Source organism: Colobus angolensis, unplaced genomic scaffold (genome assembly GCF_000951035.1).
Source record: "Colobus angolensis palliatus isolate OR3802 unplaced genomic scaffold, Cang.pa_1.0 Scaffold289, whole genome shotgun sequence".
In the NCBI taxonomy this organism is placed as follows: Eukaryota; Metazoa; Chordata; class Mammalia; order Primates; family Cercopithecidae; genus Colobus; species Colobus angolensis.
In genome coordinates this window covers 2,464,051-2,482,828 of record NW_012116143.1, presented here as the reverse complement: position 1 = coordinate 2,482,828, position 18,778 = coordinate 2,464,051, and the positions used below count along the sequence as shown (strand labels likewise).

Below are 18,778 nucleotides of genomic sequence, written 5' to 3'. Positions count from 1 at the left end.
TTCTAACATGATATCATGAACCCTCAGTGGGTCAGGAGCCTAAGGACATAATACTGTGCTGTGCAAGCTCTACAGCTAACCAGCAGCAAGCTCTGACAAGTCGCTTGGCCTCAAAGTGCATCAGCTTCTACAATTGAAAAAAGAAGAAAAATAAGGTCTCAATGCTTGTCTTATTGGATTCATGTGAAAATCAAATGACATTGGATATGAGGACACTTTGTAAACCCTACATACTATATAACTACCAGTTAAAGGATTTGGATTATAATTATTATATTTACACAAAATGTGACTTTTTTCCATAGTTTACTCCAAGAAAAGGATGTATTATTTTCATTTTGACCCTATTCAAGTAATACCTATTTCTATCACCAATAAATGCAATAAAAATGCACTCAAGAACAAATATAAAATATTTATGAAAATTACAGCATTTGATACTAACAACCACTTTCTCCTTCTTGAAATGATCTACTTATTTAGCATGTATGACCCACCTTCTCCTAGTTCATTTTCTACTTCTCTGGATTATTTTTCAGGATGCTCTCCTGGGATAATTTTCTCTACTAGCTGAGGAAATGCTGAATTTCCTCCAAGATTTCATCCTCAGCCTATTCTCCCTTTAACATGCCCACTAGGCTCTCTTCCAACCACTCTCAAAGCTTTAATCCTCGCTCTCTCCCCAGTGCTGGTAATTCCCTGACAATACTTCTAACCACAAGCTCACCTCTGAACTCCAAACTGGTTTAGCCAGTTGTCCCAGAGGCATCTTAAATTCAGTCTGGCCAACTCTGAAAACATTTTTGTGTTCACTCTTTTTCTCTGGCTTGTACTATCTTAGCCTCTATGACTCTCTCAGATCCCAAATCCAGCCAATCCTCAAGCCTTGTCAATTGCATTTCCAAAGTATTTCTCATATCAAATGCTTCTCACTATTGCCTGTCTTCTCCCATTTTATAGCACCCAACTCCTTGCATCCAGACTTGCTCAGGTGTGATCCATTCTGCCAAATGTAGCCAGAGTACTTTATCTTGTGTAAAAATCAAACCATGTTAATTCTCTGCTTAAAGTCCTTGAATGACTATCTGTATATGACTATCTACACTGATGGGCTGAAGGCCAAAGATCTTCACAGGACATTTAAGGCACTCCGTGTAGCCTCAACCATGTCACATTCATGCTTTCTTACTTTCTATGTAATACTTTGGACTTTATAAGTACTAATGAGATTGTAAGTCCTCATATTCAACTGAATGTGTACCTGAACCAAAGTTTTAGCTCCTGAGCCTTTGCTTTAGCAAATATCCCTTTGCCCAGCATATCCTTTCTACCCTTGACGTGCCAGGCTAACTCATACTTATCATTTTAAAGATTTCATCTCCAGAAATAGTGGTAAATTTTCAAACTCCCAATGATGGGCATTTTGCTATTCTTCCACAGTCTCACAATTGGAAGCCTATGTATTATTTTTAAATGTATCTATTCATGTATACACATTTTGCCAGTAAACTCTAGTATTTCCAAGGCTGGAAAAAATGTCTTAGGTACCTTTGTCTCCGGCTTATATTAGATAATTAAAGTGGAACTAAATTTTGAACTAATTGGCAATGATCCTACCACCAACCACTTCCTTCTGGCACTGTTGATACATTACTAGTGTAATGGACAAGGATGAATGCAGGACATCAAAAATACAGAGGCTTCCTTTCTAATTACTCTGGACTACTGGAAAGGACAGGTAGAAAAATTATAATTGCAAAGAATGTGATGCGATGAAAATCTTGCGGAAAAACCTCTTTTTGAAAAGAAAAATCTAGACTCAAGTTTACGCCTAAACATCAGTTATATCAAAATGCTTCAATTATTGACAATTGTTTAAAGACATATTTTATCCATATCTGGTTAATGCAGGGATTTTATTGCTAAATCATGATTTCTTGCACACTCTAAGATATTGGATCTGAAATTCTGAAAAACAGCATCCACCTGAAAGTATATTAGGAGAAAGCAACTTATTAGCATAAGACGAGGTCATTTCTTTCTTATCGTCTCTTCTGAACTTGATACATGCATTTTAAAATTAAACAGAAGAATATTCTCCTTCCTAGGGATTTATGCCACCATCTACCACATTACTCAAATGACCACTGCTACTCATTACATAAGAAATCAAGCACAACTTTATTCATGAAAAGCAGACATGAAGACAACTTCTTAAAATCCAGGCTTTTATAATCAGACTCCGTCTCATCTGGTACCTATTGATTACCTTTTGTGTCACCTTCACTCACTGGATGGGTGTTTACCCATCTGGTATAGAGAATAGATACTAGAGTCTGAAATTAGATGAACTGTGCTCCAATCCCACTTCTGTTGCTTTTCGTTTCTAGCTCTTCAATTTTCAAAAGTTAGCTAACTCACAAGTCTTCCTCCTCATGAAAAATAAGAATAACAAAAGCCCACACTTACAACATGCCAGGCATGTATTCATGGCTTTGCATCTATTATCGCATTTAAGTCACCCAATTGTCTTAAGAAGTAAATACTACAAGTTTAACATTCCCAACCCAAAATTATGAAATCTGAAATGCTCCAAAATATGACATTTTTGAGGGTGTATATGACACCACAGATTGTCCTTACATGGGTGGCTAAAACAGTGATACCTTTGCTTTCTGACAATTCAATGCACGCAAACTTTGTTTCATGCAAACGGTTACTAAAAATATTATGTAAAATTACCTTCAGGTTATGTGTATATATAAAACAAATAAATTTTTTGTTTAGACTTGGGTCCCAAACCCAAGATATCTCATTATGTATACGCAAATATTCCAAAATCCAAAAGAATCTGAAACACTCAGGTCCAAAGCATTTTGGACAATGGACACTCAACCTGTATTATTTCCAGTTTACATCTGAAGAAACAGAAAGGTCCCAGCAGCAGAATCTGACTTAAGTGGACCATTTCTAGAGTTCTGTGCTCTTGTGCTATGTCCTCCAGACCCATTACACAATGTTTGTATAAAGACTAAATACTTTACTAGGAGTAAAATATTTAAGATGGGTAGGTACTCAACAATAATTCCCTCTACCTCTTTAAGACACATTCTTCTCTTCCTTCTATGGCAGACCCTCATGCAAACATCTAGACATGGCTTTAAGCCACAGGAGCTAAATATCACTAAGTGAGGGAAGATGACCAATAAAAACTCAAGAAGAATCTAGAAGTCACAGACTCAAGTGAAGCTTTTATAAATTCTTCAGGTCTAGTTTCTGTTAATATGGTTTTGTTTTACTTCTTTACAAGAATGTCCAATCTTTTGGCTTCCCTGGGTCACATTGGAAGAATTGTCCTGGGCCACACATAAAATACACTAACAGTAATGATAGCTGATGAGAAACACACACACACACACACACAACCCCTCATAATGTTTTAAGAAAGTTTACTAATTTCTGTTGGGCCTCATTTAAAGCCATCCTGGACTGCATGCAGCCCATGGGCCACAAGTTGGACAAGCTAGCTTTAGCATATATCAAGAAGATCTAAAATAGGGAAAGGATCAGGGAAGTCTCCCTCAGGAAAGGATGTTTAATATGCAACATGAAATATAAAAATAAGAATTTTGTCAATGTAGGCAATGACAAAAACAAACAATGGGGAAAGGATCTCCTATTCAATAAACAGTGCTGGGAAAACTGGCTAGCCATATGAAGAAAACTGAAAGTGGATTACTTCCTTACACCTTGTACAAAAATTAACTCAAGATGGATTAGAGGCTTAAACGTAAGACCCAAAACCATAAAAACCCTAGAAGAAAACCTAGGCAATACCACTCAGGACACAGGCATGGGCAAAGGAGGAAAAATTTTTGCAATCTACCCATCTAACAAAGGTCTAATATCTAGAATTTACAAGGAACTTAAACAAATTTACAAACAAGCAAACAAACAACCCCATTAAAAAGTGGGCAAAGAATACGAACAGACAACTCAAAATAAGACATTTATATGGCCAACAAACATATGAAAAAAGGCTCAACATGACTGATCACTAGAGAAATGCAAATCAAAACCACAATGAGATACCATCTCATGCGAGTCAGAATGGCGATTATTTAAAAGTCAAGAAACAATAGATGCTGGTGGAGCTGTGGAGAAATAGAAACACTTTTACACTGTCGGTGGAAATGTAAGTTAGTTTAACCAGTGTGGAAGACAGTATGGCAATTCCTAGATTGCCAGAAATATTCTAGAATGAGAAATATCATTTGACCCAGCAATTCCATTACTGGGTATACACCCAAAAGAATATAAATCATTCTACTATAAAACATGCACACGTATGTTTACTGCAGCTCTATTTACAATAGCAAAGTCATGGAACCAACCCAAATGTCCATCAATGATAGACTGGATAAAGAAAATGTGGTACATATACACCACGGAATGCCACGCAGCCTTAAAAAGGAAAGAGATCATGTCTTTTGCAGGGACATGGATGAGGCTGGAAACCATCATTCTCAGCAAACTAACACACAGGAAGAGAAAACCTAACACCACATCCTAACACCACAGGCTCTCACTCATAAGTGGGAGTTGAACAATGAGAATACATGGACACAGGGAGGGGAACAACGCATACCAGGGCCTGTTTGGGGATGGAGGGTGAGGGGAGGGAACTTGGAGGACAGGTCAAGAGGTGCAGCAAATCATCATGGCACACGTATACCTATGTAACAAACCTGTATTTTCTTCATATGTATCCTGTAACTTAAAGCAAAATTAAAAATAACAAAAATTAAAAGAATGAGAACCGGGTGTGGTGGCTCACGCTTATAATCCCAGCACTTTGGGAGGCCGAGGAGGGCGGATCTCCTGAGGTAAGGAGTTCCAGACCAGCCTAGCCAACATGGTGAAATACTGTCTCTACTAAAAATAAAATAAATAAAAAAAAAATAGCTGGGCATGTTGGCATGTGCCTGTAATCCCAGCTACTTGGGGAGCTGAGCCAGAAGAATCACTTGAACCCGGGAGGCAGAGGTTTTGGTAAACCGAGGTCCCAGCCACTGCACTCCAGCCTGGGCAACAAAAGCAAGACTCGATCTCAAAAAAGAAAAAAGAAAAAGAAAGGGTAGGTTTTGTAACTATTGGTCTCATTTCTGCCTTCCTGAGTAGTCAGTAAATTTCAAGAGACTACAGACCATGTCTATTTTATTCTCCTACATAGCCTTTAGCAATCAGCATGGTGCCTGACATAGCCAGCATTCAATACATATTGAAGGAAGGAAGGAATATATGTATATATGAAGTGTGTGAAAGCCTGCAAGCAAGTTTAAGGAACTGTGAGAAATTCAGGAACTGAGAGAAGAATTGACAAAGGTGGCAAGCTGAAGAGTTCGCAGGAGCCAGATGATGGAGGGCCGCACGAGTGATTATATGAATTTTGAGCTTTATCATGAACACAATGGGAAATCCCCGAAGGGTTTTGACAGAGGAGAGATATAATCTGGGGTTTTGAAAGATTATTTGTGAAATTAGTGATGTGCTTTATCTCCCAAATAGAGCAGAGTTGAGGAATCATCATCAAGGAGGACATTAGTTTCTGAGAGTCCATCCTACCATGTTCCAGTGGTTTCTGCAGGTGTAACCTAGAAGCTTGAAGCTTGGGAAGGACAATGTATAGCCAACTAAGAAGAGAAGTTTCTGGCCATCTATTTAGTGTAATCAGGTCATGTTTGCCAGCTTCAAGATAAGGTTCACCAGTCCTACATAATCTTGAAAGCAATAGTGCCCCCATGATAGGTTTTGCCATGTTTGATATTTCAAAATGAATTTTTAAAACATAAATTCCTCAGTTCTTTTCCTCTGTATTGCTTAATTTCTAGGTTGTGATAAATCCTAGGATATGTTATGCTAGATATTCAACATCCAAGGTTTTATTGTTTTCCTCATAACTGTAAAGACTACAAACCTTCTTGAAAACAATCACATAACTGTCTCTTGTGAGGTGGCTAATCTTTAGTAACATTGAACACTTTTGACTGTACGAAGTTTTCACAGAACATTCAGATTAAGCACTATTAATCATGAAATTACAGTTTGTTAAGCATAATGAAAAGTTCAATTTTGAATATACTATGCCCACAATATTTATTTAACAGAGTAATAAAACATAAATGCTTTCTAAAAACTAAGGAAAACAAAGGGGTGGTTAAAAATTCCTTTGACATTGACTTGAAAGGCAAAAAAACTATTTTTTAAGAAATATTCACTCTTTACAAAGTATCTAAGGCTACTCATATGCTTTCTTTTCACTATATATAGCTATGTGTCACCCATGCCTTTCTTTGTAATTTATGTTTAAACAAATTTTAAAGACCACAAGTAGGCCTTTGCTCTATGAAATAAGCCATGAGATATTAATGCAAAAGCTATTGTGCTGAGAGCTAAGAAACCCTACACTTCCACTCTCAATGCTAGTGTGTTAAAAGAGATTTTAGTAATGGCAAAGCCAGTCAACAGGGAATAATTAAACTCAAGTTGTCTAAGATTTGCTGTGATGTGTGGAATGATAGTTTCCAACCCAGCTGCTGCAGAATGTTTGCCTAAGAAGAAAAAGTGCAGTTGACTAGGGGCTACAGTTCAGATGAAATGCAATGAAAAAGCTCGTTGACCTCTAAAACAATAGGTAGGGCCTATTTGAATAATAAAATCAACACAAAGTCAACAATTAAACAAGAATGTAACAATAGGACCATCTCAATATCATGCCACTAAAGGTTTCTAAAAGGACAGAATTACTCCATAGTAAACTGACAAATGTCTACGCTTGGCACCTCTTACAAGCTAATAAAGATGTAGACTGGCAACTGTGATAAACAAAGCCCTTCATGAATACCTTGCTTCTTTTTTCCTCAAAAAGTTTTTCAAATTCAGTTCATTAAAAGGACATATTATATTTCCTTCAGTCCAGCTGCTGGTCTCTCTTTTTAAACTGTCAACTAAGCAGCCATAAGCTCGCATTGATAGTGTGGTATCTGCTGAGTCCCCTCCCCCAGGACTCCCCATCAGTCCTAGACCTGTAGCTCAGCATAAACTAAACAGCATGAGTTGTTCTCTATTAGAATGACTCATTGGTAATGTAGTCAACCTTAATCTACAATGCGCATGAAGAAAAAAGACAATTTTGAGCCAGTTTGTTGTTTTACTTTCAGAATTCCTTTTTAAATTTTACTATTTTTTCCATTGTCTGGCATTTACAATATAGTCACAAACTAAAAAGGCAATTATTTTCCTCTTTATCCTATCTATTATACTTTAAAGTTCAGGCCCAATACTATTTCCACTTAGAAAATTATTTATACAGCTATTTATAAGGTCTTTATAAGCTAAGGCTTGCCAAGGTAGTTCACATTTTTGATTTATTGTGGCTAGACTTAGTTGGCACTAAATGAAAATGTTTTACGAAATAATTTTAATGTCAATATTACTATATGTATAGACACACACAAACACACTTATACATACACACTATGTGTAGTATACAAGTCCCTTTAGCCATGTGTGTATGTTTTGATGCACAAGATACTTATATAGTGACTGGCCAATAAATATCTCAAAGACTGATTTACAATATACCTGATAAGAAATTATTTCCTACTACTTATCACGTGTCCTGTTAACGTGTCCCTTTCCTCGATCACCTCCTCATACATTTCAAACTTTTTAAATAGAGTTTTTAAAGATCCTGGCTTTTGAGTTGCATGGGACAAAAGATGATAGGATTTCGTATTTTTTCTTTGCAAGCATTGGAACTTCTTCACTTTCTTTCCTTCCGATTCATTTTGACCACAGACTTGCACTTTCTTATTGTATATCTTGAAAAGGGAAAGCATTTTCTGAGATCCTTTCCAGTATTCTTTTCATGTATATGTGTGTGTGTGTGTGTGTGTGTGTGTGTGTGTGGAGATATATATCATCCAAATTGGAGATATGTCAAAAATTTAATCCAATAAATATATATTTAGCAGCCACCAAGTTATCAACACTTGTAAGGAGATTTCCAGTCTTTAAAAAAGGCAAGCAACGTTAAATTATGTAGGAATTGGGACTAATAAGAGCTATAATAACTGCTGTAACTTTGTTGAGCTCTTACTATGTGTGAAGCATTATACAAAGCATTTTTCTATAAAATTGCTCATGTAATCCTCATAACTAACCTGTGAGATACATACTATTATTATCCCACTTTATATTCAAGGGAATGAAAAACAGAGATGCCCAGTAATTTACTCAAAGTCACACAGGTTAGTGAGCTAGTCCATTTGGCTCCAGATTTGAATCCTTAACTACTTGACATAACTGTCTTCCTGTAGATCTATCCACACCTATGCTGCCTAATATGGCAGCTACTAGCTACATGTGGTTATTTAAATTTAAACAGAAATTAATTAAAATCAAAATTAATAGTTTGGCTATTTAGTCCCATTAACCATATAGGTCAACAACCACATGTGACCAATGCCAGCTGTACTGGACAATGCAGATATAGAACATGTTCATCTTTCTAGAAAGTCCTATTGCTCAGCACTGACTAAAAAATCAGCAATGGTTCCAGAGGAACAGGTCAGCCCTTGACTCCACACACCAACTCTTAACTAGGTTAGTGAGATTTGTTTTTTAAAAACCTGCTACTAAAAATAATTCCAGACTTCAATTATGCCTCAAACTTTAAATGATACCATTTACCTGCTTTTCCCAAGGGTGTAACTTTGTAAGTAAAGTGAGGATTTCAAAAGTACCAGAGATGTATGTCATAGAAATAGAGTTAGTGACAGTGTGACCCAGAGGTCCTGGATAGGAAACTTCAACTGTAGTTATACCTGCACCTGTCATGTAAGGAGGTACATGAGAAGAAACAATTGTATACTGAGGAAAAGCAGGATTATGAACTTGGATTCAAACCAACTCCCTGCTTCGGTGACCTTGGAACATTAATTAAGCTATTTAAGCCTCAGCTTTCTCATCTGTGCAGTAGGGCTAATAATGTCTTTTTTGCAGGTTGTTATGAGAATTAAATGATAAAACACATATAGAATTCTTGCTCAGAAGAGGACCTTAGAAAACTATTTTTCTATATCTGGAGATGAAAAATACAAATCAAACTAAACAACAAGATGAAGAAGGATAGGAAGAGGAATTATCTTGTTAGGTGTTAGAGCTACTTGATCTGAGTCTAAACATTCACAGAGCTGAGATGTTTACGATTAATTACCTCTGAAAGTAACTAGCTGAAAGGCATTTGGCAGGGTGTAGTATAAAATAGAGCTGCCAAGGCTAACAGCTATTATTAAATGTCTGCATATTTTAACAACTGTGCTTGGCACTTTTAGTCTCACTTTATTCAAAAGACCATCACCACACTCCTCTTTGTGGTGTTCGTTATTTCATACAAACAAGCAGACTGTCAGGTTTTACCCCCAAAGGTTCTAAATTATAAATCTGGGATTAAGTCCAGCAATCTGCATTTTAAAACAGTATCCCAGTTTTTGATGCACAAGCTCCACGGATCACACTTTGAAAAAATAGCAGAGATTCAACTTATTTAAAGCAGCAAAGCAAATTGTGAGTCTATGTTTACAGGGATGCTATCTAATAACTTTAGTTACATTCAGCCAAGAACTTACAAGTGTAGAGAAATTTAATTTTGGTGGCACAGAGATTAAGCCCATGTGCCAAAGCTTATATACTTTTCCTAAAAGAAAGTCATTCAGTGTCAATTTGCTGTGATTTAGGACATGAATCCAACAAGGCCAAATTGGCTATCTGGCCTTCAGTACTAATGATCTTAGAAAAGTTTTCCTCCTTAATGGCAATGTTACAGAAGCTACAAGGCTCAGACAGGTGATCTTCAGATATATTGAGAATTCACTTCTCTGGAACCCTTAACTTTCCTGATTTGCATTAATAAATGAGATGTTAATTGAACACCTGTAAGTATTCAGATATTAGATAACAAAAAATACTTGGCTAAATAGAGCTTGTTGAGATTGAGCAGAAAGTGGAGTCAAGGTCTGGCTCAGGAGTAAGATACACATGAATTTCTGCCCTAGGTCCACAACTTCTTAGGTACAAGGCTTTGTGCGAGTTAATTAATCTTGCTGAACCTCATGGTTCTCATCTCTGAAGTGAAGATTATACTACAGTACTTATAATACTAATCTCATTATCTCTCATGAGGAATGCAAGTCAAGCCATTGTTTGGCATATAGTAACAAAGGCAAGTTGTTGCTGTTGCTCCTGCTACTCTAGCTATGTGATGGGGATACAGAGGGCTGGTGAGCTTATCTGGATGTATCTGGACTCCATGGAATGAAGAAATGCACTCATTGCCATAGGTAGGATTTCTGAAGACAATGAACACATTTCAACCTTCCACCTTTCTCCTGTGAGATATAGTCTCTCATCCCATTAATTCAGCAATGAATCTGTAGTAGGTTTTAATCTAATGCACACTTACTTTTGTAAGAATCTCCTTCGGATCCCTATCTCTTTAACTTTAAACTCCCCCCTTCTTACCCAACCTGCACTTGACTTTAAGATCAACCACCCTAAATACCTAAAATGCCACTATTGATATTTCACCCTTTTGCTGAAAAATGTTCTTGGGCTTTACCATTGTAGCAGCAACAGCAGGAGGAGGAGGACCTCTCCTGCTTCACAGGCACTAAGCTATAAGCTGGGGTAGAAATATAAGAGCTACTCCCCACTTCATGCCCTCCAAGAAGGCAGGGAGAAAGCAATCTGGAAGTAGAAGCAACTGATATGTTAAGGGCTGTAGAAGATATTTATGATGAATGTCTTTCTGTAGGGTACCTTCTTGGGGACAGCTACAAGAGTAAGATTTGAGCTGAATGACCAGAATTTGCCTGGTAGAGAAGGTAGAGAGACAGAAGAAAAACATGGCCATGGACTTCAAAGGGAGAAAATGAACATAAACAAACACACTGGTGAAAGAGCGCAATGTTTTCAGGAGAATTCTGAATGATAAGTATGGTGAGGGGCAGAGAAAGGGGATAAATGAAGCTAAAGACGTTTGGAATTAAATCACTGAGGGTCACGTATATCCATATAACGAGGCTGGCTTTCTAATTTTCAAAATGTTTTACTGCAGGATACATTTTTTTCCTCAAGCAAAATCTTAAGCAAACCCAGAAATACTGAACAAGTAAAAAGTGATGGTGCATTGCCTGAGGAAGAGGTAGGAGTTAGGAGGCCAATCCACCTGGCTTTCCCTTCCCCAGTGCTAATCTTTAAGGCGTCCCATGGGGTCTTGGGCCTGAGCAGAACACAGTGAGAAACTACTGCTATGGACAATAGGGAGCCAGAGTAATGCCTTAAGTAAATAAAAGTTTAACTCAGGTTTGATGGTTAAAAAGGAGGGTCTTGAATGGAAAGGTGACCATTTAGAATACTCTTACATTCAGTCCTAGCAATAGGTGGTAAGGCTTTAAATTAAGGGAAAGACAGAGTGATTTGAATTAAGCAGAATCAAGAAATATTTCTGGAGTGTAGAACATTACATTTGGCAAATCACTGGACATGGGAGAAGAGAAAAGGACTGCCAGAAGGTAAGGTAAGCATCTAAGTTCCAGCTTGAGAAATAAGGTAGATGGTGAGCCTATTAACCCCAATGGGAATAAGGAGAGGGAGGATACATTTCACTTTATTTGAATGAAGCAAATGGAAACGTTCAAGTGGAGATATTAACCAAGAGGGTAGAAATGTAGGTTTAGAGCCTACAATAATGATTTAGGAGTCTATAATGGATAAGTAGATAGTATTTTTGGATGGACATGACCCAGGAGAATCAATGAGTACAGGAAAAAGAAGGCGCTGAAGTGTGTACCCTGGGAAACACCATTTGACAACTGTGGAGGGGAGAATAAGGATAGCCCAGAAAAGGAAACTGAGCAGAATAGAAGTGAATGAACTGTGGTCTAGAAGCCAGAGAGGACATAGGGTCCAAGAGGCAAGAATTGTCCACGAAAGTTATGGAGGATGAAGGGCTGAAAAACCGACACTCTGTTTGGCAGCTGGGGAATATTACATATGTTTTCAGGTGTTGTGGGCAAAATGAAGTTCGCATTAAGATTAAAATGTGAATGGAAATTGAGGAGATAGAGACAAACGGCAAAGACTATTTTTCATGGAGAAAAGAAATGCAATAAGGTAGTGCCCTGCAGATGTGGTACTTATCTTTAAAAGTCTTCCTTGAAGGCTTCTTTTCTATGATTCACAATAACCTCTTTTGCCTCTAAACTCCAAGAAAAGTTCATAGTCTGTACCCTTAGGGAATTTACTATTCTATCATTCACTACCCTAGATCATTCTATAATAATTTAAGAGTATTTTCTTGCAAACCTCCTGATGATGTCTAACAAGCATCTAATGCCAGGCTGAATTCAGTTTAACTTTAAGGATAATTCAACTGAGTCTTTTCTCTCATTCTTCTCTTTGTCATCCCACATTCATACTGAATTTACGTCAGTTCATGGGCTCTGCCATGCTTTCTTTTGTCTTTGAGCTAATGACTATACATCATTTTCTGCTATTATACAACTTCCTTTTATTGGAATAAAGGAATAATCATCTTTCAGGTGTTGGCTTAGACAATATTCCCTCAAGAAAACTTTCTCTGACTCCCTCTGGACTTGTTTGCGTATCCCACCCAACCATTGCCCATACCTAGTATCTTATGCTTCTGCCATGACAGCACTGTATCAGTTCACTGGACTGTGTCCCTCACTTGATCTCCTAAGGGCAGAGAAAGCGTCTGATGTAGTTATGGCTTATTTCCAATACCTAGCTTAGATGAGTAGTGACCAGCTCAGCATATGGGCTGAAACATTTGAGAAATACGGGAGAAAAGTAGAAAGCTGGGAATGAGTAAAGGGAGGGAAAGATGGAAAGAAAGGAAGGAAGGAAGGAAGGAAGGAAGGAAGGAAGGAAGGAAGGAAGGAAGGAAACTAATTTAATTCGGTTCCTATTTCAGCATTGCCATTAACTATTGGGAGACCTTGGTCATACATGTAATTTGTTGAACTATAAAGCCAAAATATCATATTAAATTTATTCTAGGATCTTTTCCATTTTAAAATTGGATTCAAAAAGAAACCTAGCATTTATTTGCATGGTTCAGATTTCTGAATGTAATAACTGCATGACGATATTCTGTGACTCCCAGTAACTTTTACCCCTCAATAAAACAATACAATTGTTGAACTTTTCTCCTCAAATGACTAAAAATTTGCGTGAGTTTACACTTGCTAGCTAATGAACCTTGACTAAGTCACTTAGTCTTGCTCTGACTCAGTTCCTTCACCTAGAAAATAAAGTGGTGATTGGGGATTAAATGAGAGAGGCAAGCAAAGGTGACTTATGAACTGCAGTTGTCTTTACGTAGGTTAGTCAGCAGATATTGTTTGTAAATAGGGTTTCATTTACAGAATAGCTACCCTGATTTAAGGACATCAAGCTACTTAACATATTAGCCACTGGCAGTGCAATGATGATCAATATTCAGTAGGTAGTTAGGTGAACAATTTAACAAAAACTTGGAGGTTTAAACTTGTTCCGAAGCAATAGAAAAGTAATTTATTTACTGTTAGGTCTTAGAAGTCTGACTGTACAGTGCTATTCTTTGGAATCCAGCACACATCATGATGCTTTTCATAGTCTTCAATAGGGACTATTACCTGGAAAATCATGGTAGAAGTTTCCAATTCAAGAGGGTGCCTTTCTCACCCTTCAAAGAAGTTACAGATTTTAAGAGTCTCTTCCTGGCTATGATCAACCTCTCACCTTACTGACAGAGTTTCAATTTAACCAAATGTTATTGAAACAAATGACTGCTACACCATACTGTTTCTCATTCTTTACCAAGGAGTTAAGTTTCACTTAGCAGAACATTCATCAATGAGTAAGAAAATATACACAAATACAAATAAAAATGGAAAAGCCAACACGTTACAGTTTTTTGCCTTATGTAAGCTAAATTTTCTTCCATTGGAAACAGAACTACTTGTGCAGGTGGTTGCTAAATGCTACCAGCTGCTCTGTGGCAATATAGTTTCTGAAACAGAAACCTGAAAAGTAGGATGGAGAGGGGAAAAATAAAGAAATGGGCGTGGAATAAGACTCTATATTAAACTAATTCCCTGGGTAATACAGGAGAGGGAGAGAGCAACTTCTGTCGTAAACAGTAAGCAGAATTTCCATTCAGCTGGCCTACAATAAATTTATTTTTCCAAGAAAATGAAATGGAACAAGAGACCAGACATACCTGCTTTATGTTAAAGAAAAGCATGTAGGAACCTAATACAGGAAGAAGTTGTTTAAGACTGTACATCCTTGAGAAAATATTACCTCCATAATAGTGCCAGGGTCTCTGTTAGCTTGGGTTATCAGCTACATAAATTAGACGCACACCGGGGCTGTCTAACTTGTATAGCAGTCTGCAGTGCTCATATAATTTGTACTTTGCTCTATCATTTGTCTTCCCTCTGTCCTCTTTTCTAGTTACTAACTTATTTTTTAAAGCTTTGAACAAATACCATTATAACTATCTTGTTTATTGTACCAATTAAAAAATTGCTGAAAAATGAAGGGATCTATTTAGAATCCCGTAATAAAATGAGTGATCCCAATAAAAAAAATTGAAAGAAAATCACATAATCACTGTTTTAAGGCATGCAATTCTTTCTCAATACCTGACAACCTTTTTTCCTTTGAGCAAGTTCTTGACAGCGCCAAGAATCTAACTATTAATATACTTAATGTCAGCATATCTCCTACCCTGATTCAAAAAGCAAGAAAACAGGATGAAATGGGGGAACATGGGAGATTAAAATAAAAGAAGAAAAAGGTAAGGGAGAAGAGGAAATAAACAGAAGAAAGATGGAGAGAAACAGAGAGATAAATAGCAAATTGTGGTCTTCGAATGAGAAGATGGAGAGGACCAGAAGAAAAAAATAGAGACTCAAAGAAGAAAACAAGGTCATTTGACCTTTTGTGTAGCTTTTTATTTATCTGAGTAATCCGGGGGGTAATCACAGGTCTTTGTCTTAATATGGAAAAATAACTATGATGTATGACCAAGACACAGTACTCCAGGAGTATTTCCGATTAGACTACAGAGGAGCTATTGGTGCTTACCTTTATGGACATCGGAGTGTGATCATATTTTTTGCTGGGTCTGCTGCTGCCATGCCTCTGCCATTGTGCTCATTGTGAACTCAGTGTCTTACAGAAAAGAGCCACCCAATCTCATTTTACCAACTCCGCATACTAATTCACAATGGCATATAATATCCCCACATATGGGTTTTTAGGTCGTCAATGAAGCTGAATGAAACCATTCTCTTGCTAAGTACAGAATTTAGAAACCAAGCTGCCACAAGTTGAAACATCAGTCACCGTCTCTCAAAACATTATGTTACAAAGGCTGTGATGAAGTTGCAGCACTGCCCATATTTCCAAAAGTAATGACACTTCATCTTAAAGGCCCACTCAGTTATGTCACATTTATATTTGCATCTTATAATGTGAATATATTAGCCCCAAATTGTTTGGTAATAAATCATCATCAAAGAAATATGTTTATTTTTACTTTTAGTATTCATGACTCGCATGATCCTAGAACAACATATATTTAGTACTTCAGAGCAATGAATCCATAACTTTGAGAGAAATGGCTTTATAGATCATTAAGACCTATGTTGCTTTAACAGTTAATCACATTTTCACTAATAATATGACATAAGTCCTTTACCTAAAGAGTGAAAAATGAATGACTCTTTTGCTTGCACTAAAAAGTCCTCTACTTGACCTTTACTAGGGGCAGAGGGAAATCCAGTGTAATCACTGAAAGCTTTCCCTACAGCAGTATCAATACTTTCATTCAGCCAACAGACTTCACCTTCAGTTAAGGCTCCTTGAGTCCCCAAACCACAGGGGGAAAAAAATCCTTCGGGGCTCTGCTGTAGCTTTGAACCTAGGGTCATATGGTGATGTTTCAGTGAGCCCTGCATCTTCTGGAGAATACCTCAGATAGCTGGCCCAACAAAGACAAATATTATGGCAGCAAAAAATAAATCTGCCATTTTTAACCTTTTCAGGGAAAGTAATTCACTTATTGGCTTTGGTTAAAACGTCTTACCTTTCTTCCCCTTTTTGTTGTATCTGTGAGTAATTTCTCCAGTCACATTGTTTATAGGAAGTGAAGTTATTCGTAATCATGCCTTAAGAGTATGTACACAAACTGGACATCCTAAAAGACCACTATGTATTAAATTCCTGATTGTTTGACATAAATTCTCTCTCTCTCTTTCACTCCGACAGGAATCTTCTCATTTATTTACGAATAGGTTAAGACCTTCGCCTTGTTTCTAACCATGTTCCTAAGTACTAACATATATTAAGTAAATTTAAAGCCTCTTCTGCATAGGAAACAAATTAAATTGGTTAAACATGGAGAAAGACTAAATGTAATCCATCTCTTGTCATGTTTATGATATCTGAACTCATCTTATGTGAATGTTCCAATTTGGCTGTTGTAGCAGATGGGCTGCTTATGATAAAACATAACTACAGACGCAGAATGTGATAATATAAATCATAAAAGAGATAAATAATGAAATTCTTTTAAAATAACTCTGGTTAAATATTTAGACAGTCAATTTTTAAGCTTACTCGCAACACGAAAATAGTATTCACATATCTAGGCAAGGAAAGAAAGGTACTCAACCATAATATAAATATAATCTAAATCTAAACTTTCAGGACTCAAGGTATTTTAAAAATCTGGTTGACTTTTTAAAGTAGCAAAAAATAAAGTAGGGAGTCTTTTCCAGAGGTACTCAAAATCAGAGATGGCACTGATGAGTATCTCTATAGGGCTACCCCTCATTCCAAATTCCATTTCGTAATTCCAGAATTAAGCAAAGGCTCCCATTTTATGATCTATTTCACATGATAAGGGAAACTCAATGCCACTCCTGATGGACAACTTAATGTCCATGAACCTGTTATCAATGTGTATCAGTTTGTGACCTCATACTGCTTAGAGTTGCAAAATACATTTACCTGAATCTGATCTTCTCAAAAACCTCAACACAGGCCAGCTGGTATCCAGATGGCACAGAGGAGGAAAATAAAGTTCAGAGAAGTGGCTTGTCCAAAGTCACACATTTATACATGATAAATCCAAAATTTGAATAGACATTTTTGTCTCCTAAACAGTTGCTAATTATTAATATCTTAATCATGGGGTCTCATCCAACTTACAAAGAAAGGTAAAGATTTTAACTCAGAGAAATTTGGAATAGATTGTGCAGTGCATAAAAGCAGCCCAGGTCTTCAGTCCACAGTTCAAAGATGGCCAGAAACAAAGGGGTAAGGGGACAAAATCAGTACAAATGACTACTTAGGCAGTTTGGGCCAATTATGTTGTATATCAGTATGTATCCACCCTTACTAGGTGACCATATCTACTCTTAAACTTTCAATATGTACAGATTAGGCAATTTTACCCATAGGAAGGCTGGCATTTGGTGCACTGTTTCAGATACCAGGAGCAGGATCAATTCCCATCTGGGATGCTGACTCCTTACCATCTCTACTGCAGATTCCAGGTAGGTAGCTGTGCTATATCTGAAAATGAACTTGAGAGAGCTCTTAAGATACTTTTCTATTAAAAAAAAGAAAGCATTGCCCCTCTCTCCACTTGTCCCCCTCCTGTCTTTTCTTCCCTGTTATTTATTGAGCTCCTACTGCATGCCAAGCTATGCATCCATAAAGAAAGCAGCCATAGGCTGAAGCTTCATGACACTTATCATCTGCTGGTGGGTGCAGAAGTATAAACAAGCACGTTCGAGACTATAGTAGTAAAGAAGAGCACCTGCCTGGACCAGGGATGGGGGTGAAGGAAGACGACCAAGAGGGTGTATATAAAACTTCCCAGATGAAGGTGGGCCTAATTTGAGACATAAAGGAAAAGGGGGAATAGATTAGATAAGATGGAGGAGGGTAATAAAGGTTGAAGGTAAGACGGACAAAACATGTTGGAGTGGATTTTGTTCTGTTGTTGTTGGTAGAGGGAGGAGAACGTAAGGAGAGAGTGAAGGTAGGGAGAAAGAAGTGGAAGAAAGAAAGAAGGAAGGAAAGAGGGAAGGAAAGAAGGAGGAAAGGAAGGAAGGAAGGAGAGAGAGAAAGAAGAAAGAAAAAAACAGAAAGACAGAAAGAAGGAATGAAGGAAGGGAGGGAGGGAGGGAGGGAAGAAGGGGACAAATGTCCTTGCCGTGTAGTAAACAGAGGAGAAACATAGGTAAAAACATCAAAATCTGATTTGGTGGAATTTTGTACACTGCAGATATGTGTTAGATTGTGAAGAAAAAATAGAAAAAAAGAAGTATGTGTATCAGAGATACTAAACAAAGAATAGGGTGGGTGGAGTAAGCCTATAAGTACCATTTCAATGGCATTAGCCAGTTTGTGTCTCTGCTGATTCTACCTGGTCTTAGAACAGAAAAGCTTGATTTACTGGACTGTTCAGGAACCTAAACATGAAAAATGCTGTGCATAGGTTTCAGGATCACAGTCAAAAGTTTATTAAAGGTCTGGAATGAAGTCTCAACTTCTTCACTGAGAACTCATGCCCTAACTTTTGTTTATTTGCTTTCTTATTTGTTTCTGTTCAAGACTTTTTCTAAAA

The 18,778-nt window shown here is 37.3% G+C and overlaps 1 protein-coding gene across 3 annotated transcripts in view; it reads right to left on the bottom strand.

Annotated features, from left to right (window-relative positions):
- Positions 1–18,778, bottom strand: part of MECOM (MDS1 and EVI1 complex locus) — a 604,775-nt gene that overhangs the window by 90,130 nt on the left and 495,867 nt on the right. The window lies entirely within an intron of this gene.